This window comes from Cricetulus griseus, chromosome X (assembly GCF_003668045.3).
Source record: "Cricetulus griseus strain 17A/GY chromosome X, alternate assembly CriGri-PICRH-1.0, whole genome shotgun sequence".
Lineage (NCBI taxonomy): Eukaryota > Metazoa > Chordata > Mammalia > Rodentia > Cricetidae > Cricetulus > Cricetulus griseus.
The window spans coordinates 123,345,813-123,365,072 of NC_048604.1; the positions used below are offsets into that span (position 1 = coordinate 123,345,813).

At 43.0% G+C, this 19,260-nt stretch overlaps 1 pseudogene; it reads left to right on the forward strand.

Moving 5' to 3' along the window:
- Window positions 1–4,491: 4,491 nt before the first annotated feature.
- Window positions 4,492–4,989, forward strand: LOC113837752 (annotated as a pseudogene).
- Window positions 4,990–19,260: the final 14,271 nt, after the last annotated feature.

A 19,260-nucleotide genomic window follows, 5' to 3' on the forward strand; every position in this document is an offset into this window, starting at 1 on the left:
GCTTTGCTTTTCTGATCTTCAGTTGAAGCTTGAATCCCAATATCAGTCTCTGGGTCTTTTGCTTGTCATGTTACACTATCCCTTGAAGCTAGAGTTGCGGATGCTTGTGACAACTGGATGTGGCTTGGGGAAACCAAACTAGGATTCTTTGCAAGAACAACAAGGACTTATAAGTGTTTTGCCAACACACTAGCCCCTTTTTCGATGTATTTTTTTCAGCAGGCACTCAAAGTTTCAAAATTTCTGTAAGGACTAATTTAGTAATATTGTATGGATCTTCATATATTTTGCTTTCATTCATGTTTTTTATTTCCAATGTTTTTTCTCTGTAGCTGAAGTTTCAATTCTCTCCTTTTGGCTATCCGAGTGGCTGGGACTATATGCCTTTTCCACCAGGTGTGGTGTTTTCAATACACTTTCTAACTTCTCTTTCTTCTCTTACACATTGTTATACTAGTTAATTTCCACAGATTTTTATTTTCATAAATTTCCTTGTTATTGAATTCTAACTTCATGCCTTTGTGGTTAAACAGCATACTTAACTCTACAATTCTCTTTTTCTTCTTGCCAGTGTATGATCTAACAGAGAATGTACAATATGCTCTTGAGAAGAAAGTCTACCTGCTGTCTTTCGTCGATTGTTGTGGAGGTGTATTCCTAGGACTATTTGGTTGTTAGTGTTGTTCAAGTCTTGTATCAGATTGTTAACATCTCTCTAGTGTTCTAACCATTACCGAAAGTACTTATTGAAATCTCAGATTAGTATGTTTGAGTTGTCTATTGTATTTCTGTGACATTTTGCTTCATGTATTTTGTTTTCTGTTCTTAAATGATTACCTGTTTGTGATTGTGATAGCTTCCTGATGATTCAAGCCCTTGATCATTAGAAAACATTCTTTATCCTGTAAAGTTTTTGTTTTACAGTGTATTTTGTCTGATACTTACATTGCCACTCTACCTTCTTAGGGTTTCAATTAATACTTTTTCCCATTTTTTTAAAACTTTAAGTTGAGCTGCATAACTGTAAGACGCAAATAATAGATTTAATTATGTTTAGTAGATTAATGTATAATTCTTAGATCTTCAGGGTGAATGGAATCAAACTCATTTACACACTCAGAAGTGGCCCCATCCTGAAGGCAATGGAGAAAGGGAGGATGGAAAGAATCCTTTCTTCTTTTTAAGTTTTTATTTATTTTACAGACCAAGCACTGTATCACCTTCCTCCTATCCTCCCGTTCTCTCCCCTACTTCCATTCTACTGCCCTCCCATCCACTCCTCAGAAAGGGCAAGGCTTCCCATGAAGGTTTAATAAAGCCTGGCATATCAAGTTGAGGTAGGACCAAGCTCTTTCCTCCAACATCAATGCTGAGCAAAGCATCCCACCATAGAGAATGGGCTTCAAAAATCAGTTCATGCACCAGTGACAGATTCTGGTTCCAATGAGAGGGGTCACACAAACAGACCAAGTTATATAACTCTTATACACATGCAGAGAGGTCCTAGTTTGGTCCCATTCAGACTTCTCGGCAGTGGGTCTAGAATCCATGAGCTGACAAGCCTGGGTCGGCTTTCTCTGTGGGTTTCCCTATCATGATCTTGAATCCCTTTGGTCATATGATCCCTCTGCCTATCTTCAACTAGATCCCCTGACCCCAGTTTTTAGCTGTGGATCTTTGCATCTGCTTCATCAGATAATGGATGAATGCTCTGTGATGACAGTTTGGGTGGTCATCAATCTGATTACAGGGGAAGGCCAGCCCAGGCACCCTCAGCACTATTGCTGGGAGCCTTAACTGGGGTCATCCTTATAGATTCCTGGAAGTTCCCCTGGCACCAGTTTTCTCCCTAACCCCATAATGTTCCATTCTATCTATATATCTCTTTCATTGCCAAGATTCCTGTTCTTCCTCAGTGATGAGATGCTGGAGATGACATGCCTTTCTTTTTCTTCCTCTGGGTTGCAGGAAGCTCAAGCCCAGAAATTATCCGCACCCTTGGACTCAGGATACAGAGTAAGAACCAATCAATTTAGGCATAGAAAGGGTCACAGAAAGGAAGCTGATTTAATCAAGAAATTGCAGGATATGCATGCCTTTAATGCTCGCACTGAGGAGGCAGAAGCTTGGGATCGATCTCTGTGAGCTTGAGTATAGTTTGGTCTTTAAAACAAAACAAAAAAAGTAGAGGAAACTCTCTTTCCCTGCTTAGGCACCATCCTTATGACATCAGAGTGGTAGTCTAATCGTGGGACTATGGAACATAGTGCAATTTACATAAGACTGCTAATTGGTTGAAGGGCCTAATTCAGCCCCCAAGATGATGGTTGTGTACAGACAGTTGCCAGAGAAACAAGACTTTTGCCTGGTGGTTGGACGTGCAGGAGTTGAGCACCTCACAACCGCTCCTCTGCTGTCCTTAAAAAGAGCTAAATTTGATAGACAACCAGGAGATTGGATCCTGATTGTAGAACTAATACAGACTACGGACATCTGGGATGTTTCCCAGTCCAATTTTCCAGAAAAACCCAGAAAATCTGGGAATTCGCCTGTTCCTTGAAGATAAAGCCAGAAGATTCCTTCAATGAGTTCTGGAAAGAAAAGTTCTTATGTTGGCAAGTATCATGTTGCTGAAAGAGTTGACTTTGTGTAGCTGACACCAAGTAAGAGACATGCCAGAAACACGACAAACAGCTCCTCAGGACAAAAGTCAGCCGAGACGAGAAATCTCCACTCGCCTCTTCCAAGAAGACCACGGGGCCGTCCAGCCAAAAAACGTCCCTTGGTGGAGAGAGGTCGCTCGGATGAGACAACCTACACAGTAGAGAAAAAGCACACTGAGAAAGATGACATGGCAGAGAAAAGATATGCTGCTACGAAGTACTATGAAATGGTTAAGACCACTTTGGGTGAGATGCTTCTCCTACACGACTGCAGTAGCGATGAAGAAGAAACTCCTGCTACAGGGAAAAGACCCTCTGCGAAAAAGCACCAGTCCAAGAAGCAACTTTCTGGGAAGAGCCATCACATTTCTGAGAAAAGTCGCTCATCTGAGAAGTATCTCTCTGCTGAGAAAGATATTGCTACTCAGAGGTTGTATTAACAAGAAAAGAAGGCTTACCCAAAATGGTCCTTCTACACAGGAAGGTGGTTTGTCTGAGAGGGGTTCCTATGGCGAGAGAGGCCGCCCTGTTGAGAGACGTCAACCTGCGAAGAAAGGTCTTTCTACTAGGAAGAGTCCAACTCCTAAGAATAGTTCCTTGGATGGGAGAGGACTCCCTACGGAAAACCAGCACCCTCAAGCAAAAGACAGCTTAGCGAAGAAACTTAGATGTACAGAGATATATCGCCAGATAGAGGGATACCGTTCTGTGAAGAGATGACTCTGCACAGAGAAAGATCATCCTGTAAGGAGAGGTCATCCTGCCAAGAAAAGTCATCTAGCGGAGAAGGGTTACTCAGCAAACAAGAGTCAATCTGCAGACAGAGGTCGTCCCATCAAAAGCCGCTGTACAAAGAAGGTTCGCCCGCTTCTCTTGGTAAACTTGACATGGAGCAGATTCTTGGCAGGTAAAGATAGCTCTACTAGGAGAGGTTGCCACATCCAAAGCTGCCCTGCACTGAGGTTCCCTCAGTGGACAGGGGTAAGACTGAAAAGAAAGATCTTCCACAGTGAACGATCAACCCACAGAGAGAAGTCAGCCTGAGAAAAAAAGCTGCCCTGCAGAGGATGGTTGCTCAGTTGAAAGAATCAACTTGGCAAGGAGCATACCCTTTGCAGGTGAAGATACCCCTACAGGGAGAGATTGCCACATCAGAAGCCGCCCAGCAGGGGAGGGTCGCTTATTGGAAAGGGTTTACACCATGGAGAAAAGAGCTTCCACAGTGAGAGATCACCCCACATGGAGAAGTCGGCCCCAGAAGAGAAGCAGCCCTGCAGAGGAGGGTCAGTGAGCAGATAGGGGATCCTCTGCCTGTCAAAATCGCCCCACCCGAAGAGGTAGGCTTCCAAAGAAAAGCTTCTCTGCAGAGAAATATCTATCTGTGGAGAGAAGTTGCTCTCTCAAAAAGGGTCACCCTGCAGAGAAAGGCCTATCTTCCAAGAGAATCCACTCTGCAGGGAAAGTTCCCTCTGGGGAGAGAGGCCACCCTGCTAAGAAAAAGAGACAGCTCTCTTCAATGAAAGGGAGTACCAAGAAGAAATTTTGTTCTGGAGAGAGTGTTGAGTTTCACGACAGCTACACTGATGAAGAAAGTAACACAGGAGATAGTGTGTGCTCTGTGGAGAAAGATCATCACTCCACGGTGCAAGGCTTTCCTGTAGAGACACTGTCTTCAGGATCTATGCCTACAGTGCCAGTACAAGAGCACATGAAGAATGCTCTAGAAAGCAACATTGGCAATTTTACCAGCCAAGTAGCCCAGGTCCCTCACCAGAATTTGGCTGGGGCAGTCACCACTGGTCAGCGTATGCAGGCAGAGAATCTGAGAATGGGAGTTGAATTGAAGTTGCCTCAAGAACTAAAAGCATGTCTTGTTGAGGACTGGGGCTTGGTAAACAAACAGAAGCAGTTATTCCAACTCCCTGCTGAGAAGAATGTAGATCACATTCTTTAATACTATGTGACTTTCTTGAAGTCACTAGGAAAGTCTGATAATTCGGAAAATACCATTGATGAACTTGTGTATGGAAATAGAGAGCATTTCAACAAAATGCTGGGCACCCAGCTACTCTGTCAGTTTGAACAACCCCAGTATGCCGAAATCCTCCTTGCTTACCCAGATATTCTGATGTCTCAGATTTACGGGGCTCCACACCTCCTGCGATTTTTTGTGAACATCGGGACTGATTTGGCCCATCCTTCATTTAATAGGCACAGTCTTATGTCAGTGTCCAGCTATATGTGTGGTTTCCTTAATTACCTAGCAGAGAATTCCACTTCTCTGTTTGGTGTGAGCAATTACAAAGTGGCTTCTGGTGCATATTGATTCAAAGCCCTGTGAAGGTCTGCGGACAACTCTGTTGTGACCTAGAACAGTAAACATTTCTATCTTTGCTGACTTAATTGTGATTTGATGTTCTTCCATACTATCCAGGTATAAAAGGGCTTAATATTTCAGGTTGCTTATTTTTCAGATCAGAAATAAAAATATTAAATGTTCATCAACAAATAAATGCTCACTAAGAATTTGTGTTGCTTATTTGACAATATTGCTTGAATGTTGGTGCTTCTATCCCTTTCACAACACAAGTTTCTACTAGGTGTTCATATTGCTTGATATTACTTGTGCCCAAGGAAAAACACATGCATGCACATAATTAAAAATATAAAATTAAAAATATAAAATATTTTTAAAGTGTAAAACAGATTGAAGATATAGCTAAGCAGTCCATGGTTGACTCCTTGGTTTCAACAGAAAAGAAGGAGAAAAAAGAGGATGGCTTGAGGAGAAGGAAAAGGAGGGAAGGGTATAAAGTGAAAGGGAAGTGGGCTTGGTATAAAGTGAAAGGGAGGTGGGCTTTCTAGAGAGGGGAGGAGAATAGGGAACATGGAGAGGCAGAGAGGGGGACGAGAGAAATAGGTGGAGAAGAACAGGAGGGGAGGAAGAAAAATGAGAGGACATGGAGGAGGGGAAAGAGAAAAGTAGGAAGGAGGAAGATAAGATTTGGGAGCAAAAGAGTAAGAAAATTAGAGTAGGAGAAGAAAAGGCAGAGGGGAGAAGGAAGAGGACAGAATGAAGAGAAAGAAAAGGAGAAGAGACAAGAGGAAGAAGAGGAGGCAGGGTGCAGTAGGAGTTGGAGAGTAAGGAGTAAATGGAGGAGGAGAAAAGGAGAGGAGGGGTAGGATGATGTAAGTGGCCATGGCCCCAAAACTATGTGGCTTAAAGCCCACCTTTGTAAGTCTTTTAATGACCTTTAAGTTTGCAGCTTAAAGCCAGCTCTGTGAGCCTCCTGTAACCTGTAATTAGACACAGTTTGGCCAAGTGGAACTGCTAACTGCTTCTGTTCCGAGAAAGGGTCTGGGGCTTTTCTGTTCGATGTTCCAAGGAAGACCACTAGATGTTCCCGCTGATAATAAGAATGGTCCATCCCAGCAAATACCAGATGTTCCTTTTCTTATTCCCCCCAATTCTATTGTTGCAGGGCTATTTAAGCCCACTCTAAGCCCCAGTAAATCGAGACCTTGACATTGCATAGATGGACTCTTGTCCTTTCTCCCGCCGCTTGGTCTCCTATCTTTCTCTCGCCCATGACTCTTTCAGGCAGCACCCCTTCGGAACCCTGAATGACTGGGCCCAAGGGACGGGTCAGGATGAGAAGAAGAGGGGGAAAATTTAATGAAGAGATGGAGGGAAAGAATAAGGATAGGAAAAAGATGGGTGGAGAATGGAACAGAGAAATGAGGAACAGTAGAGAGAGGAGGGGAAGATAAGAAGAGAAGGGTGGGAGGAGAAAAAGTAAGAGAGAAGGGGAGAGGGAAAAGAGATGAGTGAAGAGAATGATGGAGAAGGAAGTGGAGGGAGAGGAGAGGGAGCGAAGGGGAGGGGAAGGAAAGAAGATGAGGAATGAGAGGGAGGAGAGGAGGGGAGGACAGAAACAAAGGAGGGGTAAAAAAAGGTGAGTGAGACGAGGGGACAAAAGAAGGAGAGAAAGGAAAAGGATAGAGAAAGGGGTGGAGGAGAAGGAAAGGGGGAGGAGAAAGGAGGAGGGAGAACAATGGAGGAAGAAGGATAAAGGAAAGAGGGAGGAGGAAAGAGGGAGGAGTGGTAGACGAGGAAAAGAATAGAAGGTGGAAGACAAGAAGGGGCAAGGGGGAGGAGAAGAAAGGAGGAAGAGTAGAAAGGTTGGAAAAAGGAGGGCTAGGAGAAGGTGGAGGAGAAGAGAGGGGTAAGAGGAAGATATGGGGAAGAACAAGAAGGAGGGGAGGAGGAGGAGGATAAGAAGAAGGTGAGGAAAAGAGCAGGAGGAGAAACTCTAGGAGGGGAAGGAGGAGGGAAACGAGGGGAATAGAGAAAGGAAGGGGTCCAGAAGGAAAGGTGAGAAGGGTAAAAGGAGAACAAGAAGGGGAAGAGGAAGGGAGAGAGGAAGGAGACGAAACAGCAGGAGGAAGAGGGTGAAGAGAATGGGGCAAGGCAGAGAAAAGTGAGGCAGGAGAAGGAAGACAAGGAAGAAGATTAGTAGGAAATTTGGAAGAATAAGAGGGAGAAGGAGGGGAGAGGAGGGAGGAGAGGAATGAGGAAGAGGAGAATCGGGAGGAGGGAGCATGCTGGGTTCGAACCCTGGCTTTTTACAGGCTTGGTTAACAGGGGAAATAGGTTGATCATGGGCCGGGCCAAAGGCAGGTCCTGAGTGGCCATGAGGACACCAGCGGAGAAAGACACCCAGGTGCTGTCAGTGAACAACTCATTTATTGGCAGGCGCCAAGGGACATTTCTTCCATTAGAAGAATGGCCTGTTGGGTCCATGGAGTTGTATGTTGTTGGATGAGGTAAGAACATCCAGAGGGAAAAAAGAACATCCAGGGTACTTCATTTGTACACTCAGATGATACGATAAATCTTTCCCCCAAAAGCCACCCAAGCCATACCGACACATGTTCAATCTCTGCCAGCTTCCTGAATTCTGCCCGCCACGTGGATGGACAAAATAATACACAGACTTACATTATGTACAAATGCTGCATGGCCAATGACTAGGATTCTCATCTGTTAACTCAGTCTGCTTTATCATAAATCTATATATTTTATAAGACTTATCGGACAAATTCCATGGTCTTAGTACATGCTCTATTGCTGTGAAGAGACCCCATCACCAAGGCATATCCTACAAAAGAAAGCATTTGATTGGGGCTTGCTTACAATTTCAGAGGCTCAGTCCATGAACATTGTGGTGGGAACATAGCAGCATGCATGTCACTGGAGTAGTGGCTGAGAGCTACATCCTGGTGTTCAGGCAGAGAGAGAGAGAGACAGAGACAGAGAGAGAGAGAGAGAGAGAGAGAGAGAGAGAGAGAGACTGAGTCTGGGCCCAGCATGGTCTTTTGAAACCTCAAAGCCTCAAAGCCCACCTCCAGTGACACTTCCTCTAGCAAAGCTACTCCTACTCCACCAAAAGCACACCTCTCAATAGTGCCACTCCCTGGTGACAATACAAGTCTATGAGCCTATGGGGCCATTCTTATTCAAACCACCACATAGTTTTTATTCAGATAAATAGAAACTTACATCACAAAATTTCTGAGAAATGCTAGATTTAGGTTTCTGATTCCCAGGAAGAACTGGCCTGCTTGAGACCCAGGCTGCTGTGGGTCCCAGAACAGCTTGAGCACACTGTTGCCATGGCATGCTTAATAAAAAACTAGCTAAAAAGTAGGCCTGAGTTTCAGTTTGTTGGCAGGTAGCACCAGGTTCCAGGAAAAGCCATAAGTTGACACATTCCAGGGAGGGCCAGCACCTAAGGGGAAGTACCTGACATTCCAAACATCCCAACAATTAGATCAAGATTAGACAAAATCACCAGAGGTCCTTGAGCCCAGCATGCACCTATTCTCCTTTTGCCAAGACACCCTACACAAATGTCAGCCAATCAGGGCCTTGAACCCTGGATATCCCCTCCCTCCAGGCTCTACTATGATAAAAACTCTACCCTTAACTGGGGTGAGCACTCCCTGCTCTCAACCACTGCATTGAACAGACAGAGTCCAAGCTCAAACTTGAATAAAGGCTCTGTGTTTTAAATATGGTATTTTGTCTCCTCGTTGGTTTTTGGGGGACTCGGCAAACTGTGCCTAAGAGAGCTTAGGACATTGTTAATGAAGGGACCAGACCCTCACCCAGCCCCCTGCTTTAGCAGCCATGATAGGCTGCAGAAAAGACCCAGCAAGATGTAGGCCTCTGACTGAGCACATGTTCTGACCTTCTGACCTTTCTGGACCTGCCTAAGTCACTAGGAAGTCAGATACACTCTATGTGGCAAGGAACCAACCAGATGTTAGCTGGCAGTCTCTGGATGTCCTTTAAGGTAACAGTGGTGTAACAGTGGCATACATAGCATAGCAACCACCCTGGGAGGGCCTATAGGCCATAGCAATCAGTTGACCAATCAACACAAGACAGGTCTCCCAAGTCTGGAAGTGCACCAATCCTGAGACTGTTGTGAATCCAAAGACACTCCCCCTGCTCTACCCAAGAAATTCCTTGCCTCATATTTGCTTTGGGTTCTTCTGCCCTCACCTGCTCTGTCAGACAGATGGAGGAACTGAGTTAATACAGTTAACTCGACAAAATTAAAGACTCTTTGCTTTTGCATCTTGGTGATTTTGGAGTTCAGAATTTGGGCACAACAGTTAGCAGCACTGCCATTTTGGGGCTTTTTTGTGAACTAATATTTCAGCTTCTGTCGATGATTACGGATGACAGTATCTCTGAGTACTTTCTGCTGAATAAGGATGCTTAGAAAAAAGAAAGAGGGTGTACACCACTGGTCCAAAGCAGGGGCTCAATCTGGCAGGCCATGGTAGCAGACATGAGGAAATACTGTCAGAAGCATCTGGTATCCCTGACCATTGCATTATTTCACTGCTTCTTTCCTGAAGGAAGCCTCAAGTGACAGGGTGCAATCATTACTGTAAGAAGAATGGGCAGACATAAGTGGGCCATTGAGGGGAAGGAGCCAGGGTCCCAAGGGAGAACAAAATGAGAGTCTTTTGTCATGGCTCAATTCCAATGAAGTTTGTGGGCTAGTTTATGACACTTTTTTCATTCTTTCTTTTACTTGTCCAGATAGTTTATATAGTAGCAACATTCTTCAGCGAGGAAGAGACAAATTTCTCCTTTTTTTGGCTTTCAGCAAGTCATGTGGCCTCTGATTCTGTAGGACTGCTTAAGCTAGAGAGGTGAACTGGTGATTGAGCAGTTGAAACCCACATAGTGTCCACCAGTTGGGTGGAGATGTGTTAAGATAAAAATGGCCTGTGCCTCAAGCTCCTGGATGCCAGGCTGGTGATAGTCACTGAAGTTCCCAGACTGTTTGCCATCAGGAGGGGAAGAGCCATAGCTTTCTGTCCTATGAGTACCCTGGAGTAGGGTGTACAATTTTCCTTCTGTAGAGGGTGGGCCAAGAAAGTAACAGAGTAGAGAAAAAGGGACCATAGGCAAAGACAAAGAAATCATCTTTGGGTATACCCTTTATATCTGAGTACAAGGAATGACAAAGAACACATCCTTAAAGTCTAGAATGATAAAGTGAGAGGCTGAGGAGGGTCTCTGAGAAAGCAGAGTATAAGGGTTAAGAACCAGCTGGTGGATAGGGAGACCTGCTTCATTAATAATCTTGATGCTCTGGTCAAGGCTGTAAAAGCATTCAGATTTTAGAATGGGCAGGATAGGAGTGCTCTAAGGCATGAGAGAGGGCTGGAGAACCTTTGCTAAGAAGGCATTGTATGGTAGGATTTAGGCCTGTCTATGCTTTAAGGTGATAGAGAATTGATAGCAACAAGGTTAGGAAGTAGAGTCCCAGAATAAAATCTTAGTGGAGTTATGACAGCAGGCCATAGAAGGAGACAAAGTGACTTTTGGGTTAATAAGGGAATCTGGAAGATAATACAGTAAAGCTTTAGTTAACCCTGTGGGAAAGGGGGCTCTTGAGGCTATAAGAAGAAGGAAAATACACGAGGGAGTTGGATAAAAAGAAAAGAAGAAATGTAGTTTATCTAAAATGTCTTTACTCTGAAATAGGGAAGGGCATCTGGATTTAATGGGGAAAAAAGGGGTGAGTGATAAAATGGCCTCAGAAAGAAGGGAGGAGCAGGGCATTAGCCCTAGGCTAGTGAGGGTAAGTGCCCTTGATCCAGAGGGTGTCCCCAAGTACTTTGAAGTTAAAGAGAATGCCCAGATCACGATGGATAGCTGTCCCCGACCAAGTGATGGCTCCTGAAAGGGTGTAGCAAAACTGTCTGGTGCAATAGTCTGACTTTGTAGAAAGAAAATGTTGAACAGGAAACTCGGAGAGAAGTATACTTTTGCCAAATAGCAAAGAGAAGCAAGTGGGTTGGTACAGGGGACAAGCAGTTGAAAGGATGGACTCTATATCTGGAGGTGGCAGAAGCCAGCAAAGGCAAATGACCTGCACCACAGGAAGAGTGAGTAGGTAGTTTGGTTCAGTTAAAAGGAGGGAAGAGGTTGCCGGGAACCCAGGTTTCCCTCTGGGTTTTGCCACCAAATGTATGTGTGTGCAGCAAAACCACCAAATAAGACTACTCTATGGGTAGAAACAGTTTACTGGGAACAAAATGCTATGCTGTCTCCTGGGAATAGACTGCAACAGCTAAGTGCAGAAGGCAGGCAGAATTTATATGACAGTCAGCAGGCTGGGGTTTGAGCTGATGCATGCTGTTGAGGTTAATCGGGAACTAGATGCACTTTGTAGCAGTTAACTGTTAAGATAGAAGGGTTTTTGTTTGTTTTGTTTTGTTTTTGTTAGATAAGTGGAAGGTCCCCATCATACAGTTATTGAGAAATGCTGGGTTTAGGTTTCTGTTTCCTGGGAAGAACTGGAATGGTGGTACTCAGGTCACCATTATAAGACATTGTCACCTGCACTGCTGTATTGGGGCCTGCTTTGTGCCTAAGAATAGGTAAACATTTTCCAGCATACCTTTGTATTATTTATCTTGAAAAATACATTATAGTAAAAACAATGAATGCGATACTCATTCATCACAGCAACAAAAAGATAACTAAAACAGACTAATAAAAATATATACTGGGTACCAAAACTTTATTTAACTACTTAATGAGTGAACTAACCAGGAGGATCAAAAAACGGAAATAAAGTTCTCTTAATAGTTAGTCCAAGCAGAAGAGAGGATTTTCTGCCTAGAAGTCTCTCAACCAGTAACTCCCAAATAATTGTTTCCACAAGGCTTCATTAGCTGATTTCTGGGGAGATTGTTGTGGTAATTTTAATTAAAAAGGGCCCCCATAGGCCCACAGTGAATGGTACTATTAGGAGGTATGGTTCTGTTCAAGGAGGTGTGGCTTTGTTGGGGGAAGTGTGTCATTGGGTGTGGGCTCTGAGGTTTCAGAAGCTCAAACCAGGCTTAAGGGCTTATTGTCTCTTCCTGCTGCTCAGCTGTAGAACTCTCAGCTTCTCTCTAGCACCATGTCTGACTACCTTTATCCATGATTCTTGCCATGATGATAATAGACTAAACCTCTGAGTCAGCTCCAATGAAATGCTTTCCTTTCTAAGACTTGCTGTGGTCATGGTGTCTCCGCACAGCAATAGAAACCCTAAGACAGTTGTAAACATATTTAATCATGTCTTTAAATAGGTTATCTTGTACTGCTAGCCCCCAAATCATGTCATGGAGACTTATTATTTGTTATGAATGCCCAAACTTATGATTGTCCCTCCAACCTTTATAACTTAATTTAACCTTTTCTCTTTATCTATGTTTTGCCTTGGGGCTTTTTACCTTTCTTTCACTCTCTATGTCCTACTTTCTTGGTTCCTCTGTGTCTGTCTGACCAGCAGATGTTTGGTTGGCTGGAATCTGGCATCCCCTCCTCTTTCTCCCTCATTCTCTGGAGCCTAGATTCCTCTTCCTACTTATTCTCTCTGTCTGACAGCATCATCTACCCCTCTATTACCTAGCTATTAGCAGTTTAGCTTTTTATTGCACCAATCAGATGCCTTAGGCAGGCAAGGTAAAACAAATGCAACACATCTTTTCATAGTTAAAGTAATATTCCACATCCATGTCATGGTATTTATTTGAAATTTCTCTTCATCTACGTCTGCTACTTACACTCATTCAAACCCCAAAGTATGGTTATGGTAGATCATTCCCAAGACTGTATAAAACAACAACAACAACAAAACCATTTTTGACTTTCTTGTGTTTTCTATTAGATTAACTTAGGAACTCATAGGTCCTTGTATTTAATAATATAGTGGTGGTTTGAATTAGAATTAGGGTCTGCCCCCTCCCCCACCATAGGGTTTTGTATTTGAAAGCTTAGTCATCAGGGAGTAGAAACACTTTGAAAGGATTAGGAGTTGCAGTCAACTAGGTCCAACTGACTGTGGGTCAATTCTTGAACTGTTTTATAACTGTGGCAAGTCACCTGTTTTCTAGTTTAGAGAGGCCATGTAAACCCCACTCAATAGATTCTATCCAGTGTCCAGCTTACAAACAGGAGGGTTAATACACAGGAAATATTTCCTCAAAACTTTCAAGCAAAACCACAGTCAATCAAGGCCTTTGACTTATCCTCACTCAGATGGAACAACTGGTTAAATGGAGGCTTGAGAAGCCAGAGGTGACTCTCATGCCCAAATAACACCCAAGGATTAGAGCATCAACTTTCCATGACAGCACAACGGTACACACACACACACACACACACACACACACACACACACACACACACACACATCCACCCACACCCACCCACCCACACCCACAACCATGGACACACATATTGGCCACCTGAAAGGAAAGTATAATGGAGAACTAAAATGATTGGTATGTTGATTTTAACATTCAAGTGATAATTCTCAGAAATTAGACTTAAATCTAGCCATATAAGATATTATTTGGACTACTACTCACTAATTATTTTCTTTGTGATAAAAAAATTCTGGGGGTGAGGTAGGAGAAAGACAAGGGGAGAAGAGGAGGAGAGAGGAGGACAGGAGTGATAGGAAAACTGAGTCGGGGGAAGAACAGAGGAGAGCAAGAAAAGAGATACCTTAACAAAGGGAGCCATTGTAGGTTTAAATAAAAACCTGCTACTAGGGAAATATCCAGATATCCACAAGGATGACCCCAACTAACAATCTAAGCAATAGTGGAGAGGCTACCTTAAATGCCCTTCCCCTATAATGCGATTGGTGACTACCTTAAATGCCATCCTAGAGCCTTCATCCAGTAGCTCATGGAAGCAGAAGCAGAGCCCCACAGCTAAGCACTGAGCTATACTCCTGGAATCCAATTGTAGAGAGGGAGGAGGGTTGAGCAAAGTGTAAGGAAAACGGGCCAGCTAAAGAAACACACCCTGAGCAGAGCCAACAAAACACACTTTGGCTCTGGAGTCAGAGCCAGTGAAACAAATACACCCTTATCTTGCCCTCTTCTGTTCTTCCCCCAAGTCAGCCTCCCTCTCCCATCATGTCTTCCTCACCCCTCCTCTTCTCCCCTTCTCATTCTCCTAGTTCCCACTCCTCTCCCCCCAACTCCCAATTTGCTCAGGAGATCTTGTCCCTTTCCCCTTCTCCAGGGGACCATGTATGTCTCTCTTAGGGTCCTCCTTGTTTATCAGCCTCTCCAGCAGCCTTGGCTGCAGGCTGGCAATCCTTACTGTATGTCTGAAACCCACATATGAGTGAGTACATACAATGCCTGTCTTTTTATGACTGGGTTACCTTGCTCAGAATGGTTTCTTCTAGTTCAATCCATTTGCCTGCAAATTTCAAGATTCCATTGCCTTTTATTCTGCTGAGTAGTACTCCATTGTGTAAATGTACCACATTTTTTCTATCCATTCTTCAGTTGAGGGGCATCTAGGTTGTTTCCAGGCTCTGGCTATTACAAATAGTGCTGCTATGAACATGGTTAAATACATGCCCTTGTTGTAGGAATGTGCTTCTTTTGGTTATGCCTAACAGTGGAATTGCTGGATCTTGTGTAGACTGATTCCCATTTTCCTGAGGAATTGCCATACAGATTTCCAAAATGGCTGCACGAGTCGGCACTCCGACCAGCAGTGGAGGAGTGTTCCCCTTCCTCCAATCCTCTCCAGCATAATAGAGGGAGACATTGTAAGTTCAAAGAGAAATCAGGCACTAGGGAAATGTCTGGAGAGCTACAAAAGATGACAATCTAAGCAACAGAGGAGAGGCTACCTTAAATGCCCTTTCCTGATAATGAGATTGATGACTAATTCATATGCCCTCTCCAGCAGCTGGTGGAAGTAGAAGCAGACACCCACAGCTAAACCTTGAACTGAACTGAAATCCAGATGCAGAGAAGAGGACTGATGAGCAAAGGGGTCCGTACCAGGAGGGTGAAACCCACAGAAACAGCTGACCTGAACAAAGGAAAACTCTTGGTCCCCAGACAGATAGCTGGGAAACCATCATGGGACTGATCCAGACCCCCTGAATGTGGGTGTCAATGAGAAGACCTTGGAAATCTATGTGGCCTCTTGTAGTGGATCAGTACTTTTCGCCACCATAGGAATGGACTTTAGGAGCCCATCCGACATGGAGGGATACTTCTTGAGTCTAGACACAAGGGGGTTGGCCTAGGCCCTATCCCAAAGAATATGACATACGTTGAAGACCCCCCTATGGAAGTCCTCAACTTACCTTTTGAGCAGAAAGGGTATGGGATTGGTAGCCCATTAGTTGGGGGGGGCAGGGGAGAAGGGGAGGGATTAGGACTTGGATTGACATGTAAAATTATTTTCTTTCTAATTAAAAAAAAGAAATACACCCTGACCCTAAAATTAGAGCCAAAAGGCAACAAAGGACCATTGAAAAGAAACACACTTTGGCACTGAAACCAGAGCCAAATCGGACCCTAATCCTGTGCAGAAAACCAACCAATCCCTGAGCAAGATATCTAGTCATTCTGAGCTCAGGGATTGAAATCTGACCAGTCCCCACACTGGAAATCTCTATGGAAAATTCTGCCCCCTCATGAATCTCTATATAAACCCTGTGCCTCTTCAGCTTCTGGCTGTTTGGGCTATCCAACTGTAGTCTGCCACCATGCAGAGGTCAGCCACTCTCCTGGATTCTTTCCTCCCAATAAATCTCTTGAATGAAGATTGGGTGAGACTTTATCACCCCAGATCAGAGACAGCAGAGACCACCTTCTGCAGAGCAGAATGGAGCAGAGCAGGGCTTTAACATTTTTCACTATGGGGGGTGGAAGTGTGGGTGGATCTTTCCCTGGCAGTTGTTAAACTTTGCTCTCCAGGGGAGGAGGGCTGAACTGTAACAACTTCACTGGGGAAACCCTTTCCTGCAGGAGCAGAGCTGATACATTGGGGAAGACTTTCCCTGAAGCAGGGCTGTAAGCTGCTATACTTACTGTGACCTGTGGTATTCCTCCACTCCTGATTGCCAGAACACCTTTCCATCAAAGCTGTAACACTCAGTATTCTGTGACTCCCAATGCCAGAATCTATCCCTGTCCATCCCATCCAATCTCTCCAAATGCTTACACAAAGAGGTCAGACTGCACTGGGGAAATCCACAGAAAAAGGCGAGCTGACCAAGTGAGAGCACATGGACCCCAGTCCTAAAACTGGGGAACCAGCATTGGACTGAACCAAGTCCTCTGAATGTGGGTGCCAGATAGGATTGCTGGGCTGTCTATGGGACCTCTAAAGTGGAACCAGTGTTTATCTCTAGTGCACAAATGGACTTTGGGAGCACATTCCCTATGGAGGGATAGTCTCTCAGCACAGATACATGGAGGAGGGCCTAGACCCTCCCCAAATGATGTGACAGGTGTTGTTGATCCCCCATGGAAGCCCCCATCCTCCCAGTGGAGTGGATGAGAGGTGGTGGGAGGCAAAGGAGGATCAGTGGAGCTTCATCTTCATACTAGGTCTCCAAGAAGCCTCCCCAAGGAATCAAACCAATTTCCGGAACATAGGAAAGGTTTGATTTTTTATAACTTTTAGGGGTAGTGGTAAGTCTCTCATCATGATATTTGTTTAACAGGACAAAGCATGCAGGCACCAGATATCATAAATTTGAGAGTTTCCAGTTCAAGCCACAGACTGTCTCTGAATTTTCTGTCTCAGGGAGAGCTGCAGGTAGGTGTAGCCTGATTCAGGCTATGATTCTCCATTTGGCCATGCTATTTGGGGAGTACAACCTTGCTAGAGGAAATATGCCACTAGGGGTGGGCTTTGACTTGAAAAAAACACTTGCAACTTGTACTCTCTGTTTTGTGCTTGTGTTTTGAGATGTAAGCTCACAGTTTCCTTTCCTGCTGCCATACAATCCACTTGCTGTCATGTATGCCTACTGTTATGGACTTGTCCTTTTGGAACCATAAGCTAAAATAAACTCTCTTCTGTAAGTGTCTTAGTCATGGTATTTCATCACAACAGAAAAGTAACTAATACAGATACCAAAGATTACAAAGCAAACAGGATTCAGGACAGAATCATTTTCCTTTAGTTTTTAATAACATGCATTCATTTTCATTTAGTTACAGAGGAATTATATATTCACTGTAGATCATTTGGGAAATAAAAAATTAAATTTACACATACAAGCAAAACTCATGAAGAAATCTGAACACTAGATAAAACATAACAACTGTTAAAATTTTTGTGTATTCCCTTCAGGAATATGTAAATATAAATACACACACATACACACACAATATATATATTTATATATATGTATATATAAATGCCTATGATAATACATTCAGAAAATCGTGACTACTATATCTCACATAATACATTTCCTTTGTGCATTCATGTTTTCCAAGGAACAATGTAGTGTTAATACTTTCACATAAGTCAAATCTTCTTTTTTGAGTCTCAGGTGTTTGATCTTCCCAGCATTGACAGGAGGAAGGGGAATATGGCCTAACAACTTTGCAAGAATACTTTGACTTAAAACAAAATAGACTTGTATTATTTTGGTAAAAGAACTACACTATGGAACTTACAAACTTCTGATATTTGAAAACTAATTATAAGTTTCAGATTCCACAATTTATGTATTTGAAAAGCAATCATGGCAATGAGATTACATTATTAATATGGAGTTTCAAAAACAAGAATTACTACCCAGGGCTTTCTAAGCTCTTTGCTAAATCAGGCTACTGTGTCAAAAATGTATTCTAAGTTGCTTGCAAATCATTTAACTCTGCCCCTTTTGTGTAGGATAATTGTTCAGTTTCCCAGTAGAAGAGGGGAAATAGGGATGGGTAGTAACCAATGATACCCTGGGGTCATTGCCTTTCTTAATCTATGAATTTTTAGTTAAGACACACTTTTAGTCTTATATAACTACTAATTAAAGTTTCAACATGGAAGAGAGAATTCTTTCCCTGGCTTTTGGTACTACTTTAAGTTCAGGGCTACAATTGCTGATTGAGTTGGACTAATGAGAGGAATTAGAAACTTTTCTTAGCCAAACCTACATTTGTAAACCAAATAAATGCTTTTAATCACACCAGAAGGAAATAGGAAACAGAAACCACCAAATAAGGGTGGGTGCAAGATATTTTGAGTGATAGTTATAGTCTGTGTTTGGAGTCGAACGTGGGCCTTGCTTCTGGTAAGTACCCTTTTTAGTTCTTTTCAGACAAAGTAAAAGAGTTTCTAGTTTCATGGGTGTGTGTGCACTTTGAGGCAATGTGAAATATGCATAAACTAATATTTATCATAACTACTTTAAATGATTAATAATTGTGAAAGGTTTTGAACTGTTCCTTCAAGGTAAATAGCAGATTTTTATTTTGTCCAACTGTGTAAATAAGACCTTGAAATCCTATTTGTATTAGTTTGTACAGATGCAGCATTTTTGTGGCTGAGTGCTGCTCTATCATTTAGAAATAATAACGTGTATTTAACCAGTAGCCTAGTGATTTGCATTGTCCCTGGCAATTTTGCCATTAAAACATGCTACAACAATCTTTACTATAATGCTCCCTAAAATAATGAAAATTGCTGAGTCCATTTCATCATACTTAACATTTTGATATATATTGAGAATCTTCCTTCAAGAAACTATCCTTTGACAAATGGCTCAACAGGTAGAGGCATTTAATGTTTAAACCTAACAACCTGAGTTGAATCCCTGGAGCATATAAAATTGAATGGTGACAACTAGAATCCTTCAGTCTCTACCTATGCCATGGCATTTCTAACACACATAGACACACACACACACACACACACACACACACACACACACACACACACACACTAATAATGATGATTACAATGATAATAAGAATAAATTTATTACATTTACTTATTGATGGGTGGGCCAAGAAGGAGGGCATCATGCAACTGTGCCTTTGGTGATCAAAGGATACTTTGTGAGAGCTGGATATTTTCATCCCCATTTGAGTTTTGGGAATTGAACTTAGATGCCTGTCTTGGTAGCAAGTGCCTTTACCTGTTGAGCCATATCTACGGCCCCAATAAACTTTTTTTAAAAAAAATTACAATAACCATTCAAATAAAAACTTTTTCAGCAACAACATA